At 35.0% G+C, this 6831-nt stretch overlaps 1 pseudogene; it reads left to right on the forward strand.

The window, feature by feature from the left end:
* The first annotated feature begins 1063 nt into the window (after positions 1 to 1063).
* Positions 1064 to 3961, forward strand: LOC141511854 (transcription factor A, mitochondrial pseudogene; annotated as a pseudogene).
* The last annotated feature ends 2870 nt before the right edge of the window (positions 3962 to 6831 follow it).

Here is a 6831-nt window from a genome sequence, read left to right on the forward strand (position 1 = left end):
GGAAATCAGAGAAATTGTCTATTCATTTCTCTGTTTGATTATTTGATCTCATCATTTCCTTTAAGGCCTGGTTTATTAAGAAACATTTCTTGGAGACTTCCAGCCAAGATGGCAGAGAGAAGACAGGCAGGATTCTAAAGTCTCCTGATCTTCCCTCATAAAAAATATGAAACAAACCTCTTAACAGAAATCCAACATAAAGAAGTACAAAAGACCTATTGTAATGGGGGGGAGAAGGGAGGAAATAAGAAACACCTGACTCTTCCTCTCATCAAACTTGGCTTAAAGTTACCTTACACACACACTCAGTTAACTTAAAAAAATCTTACCTTTCTAGTATTAAAAGGGGGGGGAAAGGGGATGGGGGAATGGAGCCAGGGAGGGAGGAGAAAAAAGGGGAACTATCATAAGGAAGGGCAAGAAAAAGGGAAAAGGGAAAGGGTTAAGAAAGGGGAGGGCGTGGATTTAGGAGGGCAAACACATCAAAGGTGGTAGTATTCAGAAACAAAATACTGGGGAATACAGATAAAGGGGGAAAAGGAGAAAAATACAAACAGAGGGAAAGGGGGGAAATAAAGAGTTAGTAATTATAACTTTGAATATGAATGGGATGAACTCTCCCTTAAAATGTAAGCCAACAGCAGAGTAGGTTAAAAACCAAAATCCCATAATATGCTGCTTACAAGAAACTCATTTAAAACAAAGAGATACATATAGAGTAAAGGAAAAAGTTTGGAGTAAAATAAATTTTGCTTCAGATTAAGTGAAAAAAAGCAGGGGCAGAAATTCTTATCTCAGACAAAGCAGCTGCAAAAATGCATAGCACCAGAGAAAAGAAAGTGATTTCGATACTGAATATGTATACATCCAATGGAATAGCATACAAATTCTTAGAGGAGAAGCTGAAAGAACTACAGGAAGACATAGACATTAAAACTCTACTAGTGGGAAACCTCAACCTCTTGCTCTCAGATTTAGATAAATGAAATCATAAAATAAACAAGAAAGAAGTTAAGGAGGTAAATAAATTGTTAGAAAACCTAGATATGTCCCTGCTCCCACAATGCCTCGTGCTCGGGGCTCAGAGGTTGCTCGTGGTCGGACCCCAGGTCGCTCAGGAGCCCCTAGCGCCAGGGCTGCAGGAGGACTGGAGCGGTGCCGGGGCCATGGCCCGGGGCGGGGAGCTGCTACTGAGTGGGAGCCGGGGGGGGGGGGGGGGGGGGGGGGGGGGGGGGGCCCTGAGGGCCCGGGGGGCTGTTGGAGCCCAGTGCTATCTGTGGATTGGAATGGTTTATGAAAGACTGTATTTTATCTAATGCTCCACAGAAGCCTTGACTGCATACATTCGTTTTACAATGGAACAACGACCTGTATTCAAAGAACAAAATCCAGATTTGAAAAGCAAAGGGATAATAAAGAAGATTTCTGAAGCTTGGAGGGAGCTTCCAGAATCACAGTAGAAAGTACATGAAGAGGCCACCAAGGCAGATTTTAAAGTATACAAAGAGGAGGTCTCTAAATATAAAGCAGAGCTTAATCCTGAGGAGAAAAAAAGTTTGCAAGAAGAAAAGCATCGAAAAAAGTCTAGAAAAGAAATAATATAGAAAAAAAGGGAGTTAACTGTCTTTGGAAAGCCCAAAAAACCTCGTTCAGCTTATAATATTTTTATTTCTGAACACTTTAAGGAATCAAAAGGACTTTCATCACAGGTGATGAAGATTTTAAATGAAGAGTGGAAAGCTCTGTCATTATCTCAGAAGCAGGTATATATGCAACTTGCTCAAGATAGTAAAATTCGTTATGGAAATGAAATTAAATCATGGGAAGAAAAAATGCTTGAAATTGGAAGAGAAGATCTTTTACGTTTTAGAAAGCTAAAAGCCAAAATTGGAAAACACCTTGAAGAAATCTATTGATGTTTGCATCTTCATAATGAATATGATAAATACTGAAGGAGCCAATCAGGTTTCACTATACCAGACTGGCAAAATTTCCAAGGATGACATTGGTGAACATTTTATATTGATCTCTTTTTGTTAATACACGGACTTCAGCCAGTATGCTGACATATTTTTTATTAGCACCTAGTTATGGATACTCTGCTGGTATATACTCAGTCGAAGTTCAGACAGAATTTGCTTTTGGAACTACTGAATGCCAAAAAAATTCATCTAGGTATAGGAGAGTATAATTTTACCCTTGGCTAAAGGTAAATCAAACTGTGAAATATTTTTGATACTGGATGATGACAAGAAAGTAGTCTTGTTTCCTAATAAGGAAATAAGCATTTGATTTTCTCAAATTGTCTTAAATTATAAAAGGTACAGTGGTCTAAACTATCACTGTAGTGTATTTTTAACTGGCCTGGGTAAATTTCATTACCTAGGCAGGTTCTAATTCCTATGTAATACTAGCTTATGTAGTATTCAGAGATGACGAGTAGACACACATAGAACTGCTGATTTCATTTATGACTTTAAAAAAAAAAACTATTGAAGGATATTTGTAAATGTTCCCGTCCATCCTTTTTTTTTGTAAAGTAAAAAGATCATGTCAACTCTGTGCACATTTGTGTTTATAATCACAGAGAATAAAATCTTCTAATACATTCTAAAAAAACCCCCTAGATTGATAAGACTTATGGAGGAATATGAATGGGGATAGAAAGGAATATACCTTTTTTCTGCAATTAATAGCACTTACACAAAAATTGACCATGTACTATGGTATAAAAACCGAATGCTCAATTGCAGAAAGGCAGAAACAGTGAATGCATCTTTCACAGTTCATAATGCAATAAAAAGTCATGAGCTATATTGGGCTAGGTTGATATAGAACCAAAACTGATTGGAAACTGAATAACTTCCATTTGAAGAATGAGTGGATCAAACAAGAAATTGTAGAAAGAATTAATTATTTTTGTCCTGGATAACAACAATAATAAAACAACATACCAAACCCCATGGAATTCACTCAAGGAGACTCTCAGGGGATATATTACATCTTTAAATGTTTACGTGAATAAATTAGAAAAAAGAGGAAATCAATGAGTTACATATGCAACTAAAAAAATTTAGAGAAAGGACAAATTAAAACCCCCAATTAAATACCAAATTAGGAATTCTAAAAATTAAAGGAGAAATTTAATAAAATTGTAAGCAGTAAAAGTATTGAATTAAGAAATAAAACCAAAAAAGTGGTTTTATGAAAAAACCTATAAAATTGATAAACCTCTGTCCAATTTGATTATAAAAAAGAATGAAGAAAACCAAATTTCTAGTACCAACAATGAGGAGGAAAGTAAAGTAATAATTTGGAATTAATTTGCTCAACTTTGTGCCGATAAATTTAATAATCTAATTAAAATGGTTGAACATTTACAAAAATATAAGTTGCCCAGGTTAAATGAATAGGTGATTAAATACCTAAACAACCCTATCTCAGAAAAAGAAATTCAACAAGCCATCATTGAACTCCCTAAAAAAAATTTCCAGGGCCTGATGGATTCACAAGTGAATTCTACCAAACATTTAAGGAACAATTGGTTCTAATTCTATATAAAATCTTTGGAAAAATAGGGAAAGACAGAAATATGCCTAACTCTTTCTATGAAACCAATATGGTGCTGTTACCTAAACCAGGAAGAGTTAAAACATAGAAAGAAAACTATAGACCTATTTCCCTAATGAATATAGATGCAAAAACCTTAAATAAAATCTTAGCAAAACGATTACAAGTCTTCACTAGGATAATACATTATGATCAAGTAGGATTTATTCCCGGAATGCAGGGTTGGTTCAATATTAGGAAAACTTTTAGTATACTCAATTATATCAACAACAAACCAATCAGAAATTACATGATCATATCAACAGATGCTGAAAAAACTTTTGACAAAATACAGCATCCATTCCTATTAAAAACACTAGAGAATGTAGGCATAAATGGACTGTTCCTTAAAATAATTAGCAGTATCTATCTGAAACCATCAACAAGCATTATATTCAATGGGGAGAGGCTAGAGGCATTCACAATAAGATCAGGGGTGAAACAAGGGTGCCCATTATCACCATTACTATTCAATATTGTATTAGAAATGTTAGCATCAGCAATTAGAGAAGAAAAAGAAATTAAAGGAATTAGAATTGGGAAGGAAGAGACAAAACTCTCACTCTTTGCAGATGACATGATGGTCTACCTAGAGAATCCCAAGAAATTATCTAAAAAACTACTGGAAACAATTAGCAATTTTAGCAAAGTTGCAGGTTATAAAATAAACCCCCATAAATCATCAACTTTTCTATATATGTCTAGCAAGAAACAGCAGGAAGTGCTAGAAAGAGAAATCCCATTCAAAGTAACCGCAGACAATATAAAGTATTTGGGAGTCTATTTGCCAAGACAGACTCAGAATCTTTTTGAAAACAATTATAAAACACTTCTCACACAAATTAAATCAGATTTAAATAACTGGGCAAATATCAACTGCTCATGGATAGGTAGAGCTAATATAATAAAAATGACAATTCTACCAAAACTAAACTATCTGTTTAGTGCCCTACCAATCAAATTTCCAAAAAAAATTACTTTAAGGAGTTAGAAAAAATTGTAAGTAAATTCATACGGAGAAATAAATGTCAAGAATTGCCAGGAGCTTAATGAAAAAAGTGCAAAAGAAGGTGGCTTAACCATACCTGATCTAAAATTATATTATAAGGTATCAGTCATCAAAACTGTTTGGTATTGGCTAAGAAATAGAATGGTGGACCAGTGGAATAGACTAGGTGTAAAAGCAGGAGATGATGATAGTAATCTGCTGTTTGATAAACCCAAGGAATCCAGCCATTGGGATAAAAACTCCCTCTTTGATAAAAACTGCTGGGAGAATTGGAAGTTAGTATGGAAGAAACTGAGATTAGACCAACACCTCACACACTTTACCAAGATAAGATCCAAATGGTTACAGGACTTAGACATAAAAAACAATACTACAAGCAAATTAGATCAAGGACTAGTTTATCTGTCAGATCTATGGAAAGGGGAGCAGTTTATGACTAAGGAAGGGTTGGAGAACATCACCAAAAACCAATTAGATGATTTCGATTCCATTAAATTAAAAAGCTTTTGCACAGACTGTACCCAAGATCAAAAGAAATGTAGTAAATTGGGAAACAATCTTCACAACTAGTGATTCTGACAAATGACTCATTTCTAAAATATACAGAGAACTGAGTCATATTTTTAAAACAAAAAGCCATTTCCCCAATTGACAAGTGGTCAAAGGATATGCAACGGCAATTTACAGATAAGGAGATCAAAGCAATTCATAGCCATATGAAAAAATCCTCTAAATCATTAATTATTAGAGAAATGCAAATTAAAACTTCTCTGAGGTACCACCTCACACCTCTCAAATTGGCCAATATGACCAGAAAGGATAATGATTGTTGTTCGAAGGGTTGTGGGAAATGTGAGTTTCTTGTATTAGGGGATGGGTCTGCTAGGGTCTTCTGGGTTGGGAACTCTTGGGGCTTGTCGACTGGGCTGAGCTGTCCACTAAACAGGGGGGTTAGGTTACTTGTGTTGGAGCTCTCCAAGCTGACCTCCTATGTCATTGACCTGTCAACTCAGGACTCCAGGGCAGGGGTCTCCAGTGCAGATACCTTCTGTTGCTGAGAAACTCTGACTGGTCTCCTCCATGGCTCATCCATGTGTTCAGTTCTCTTCAACCTTGCTTGACAATGTTATACTCAAAATTCAAAGCCTTGCAAAAAAAATGAGTGTTTGAAACTACTGCTGTATATAATTGGAAAACAAATAAAATATTTATATAATTTTAAAAAATAGAAAATGTTATACTCTGTTCTTTTATGGGTTCTGTTGCTCTCAGAATTCAGAATTGAGAGCATTTTCTAGCTTATAAAATTTGAGGTAGATGGAAACCAAAACTGGTTTGATTCTAGGACATCAGCCCATTACCAAATTGTTTGTGAATGTGTAAATATGTATGTCTCTGTGACTGACTTGGAACACCAAAGAAAGGATACTATATGTCATCCTAGATGTGACAGTGAAGCTCTGGAGATTAAAGCATAGAGATCTGACATGGTCAGATTGACACTTAGAAAGCCCCCTTTGACACCATATGTAGGATGGACTGGCATGAAGAGAGACATGAGGTAATTATGTGATTAATGTTGTTTCTGAGAGAAACCTGGAAATACTTAAGGAAGTTTCTGGCTTCTCTCTGCCATCTTGACTCTATCCTCTTGACACAAACATTTTAAATGTATTATTATTATTATTATTATTATTATGTAGATTGCAACAAGAGATAAGAAAAACTACGAACTGTAACCACACTGTATTTATACCAAGAATGAAGATTTTCATTATGAAGATAACTAGTATAATAAATCATGTTGATAATATAAACAGCAAATCATATAATTTTGGATTCTGAAAGGTTTTAGGCAAAGACCACCAAAAATATTAACAACAAATGAAATCTTTAATAGAGTAATTACCATGTAATGAAATCCTAGCAGGAAGATATTATAGTTAGTGGCCTTTCTGGGAAAATTAAGGATCAAGCAAGTATCTCTACTCTCCTTTGAAACAGCAATAATAGTAAAGACCAAAAAGAGAAGTTGAATGTAGACAAAACAGCAGCAAATTTAGTCCATTTTACAGATAATAAACTGCAATAATTAAAAACTATTCCAAGGACTAATTTTGAAACACACAACTCACCCTCTGAAAGAGAGGTGATGAACTCAAGGTGCATAATTAGAAATATATTTTTCTCTCTATCCAGTCTGGGAATTTTTT

The sequence above is a fragment of the Macrotis lagotis genome, chromosome 2, assembly GCF_037893015.1.
Source record: "Macrotis lagotis isolate mMagLag1 chromosome 2, bilby.v1.9.chrom.fasta, whole genome shotgun sequence".
Classification (NCBI taxonomy): domain Eukaryota; kingdom Metazoa; phylum Chordata; class Mammalia; order Peramelemorphia; family Peramelidae; genus Macrotis; species Macrotis lagotis.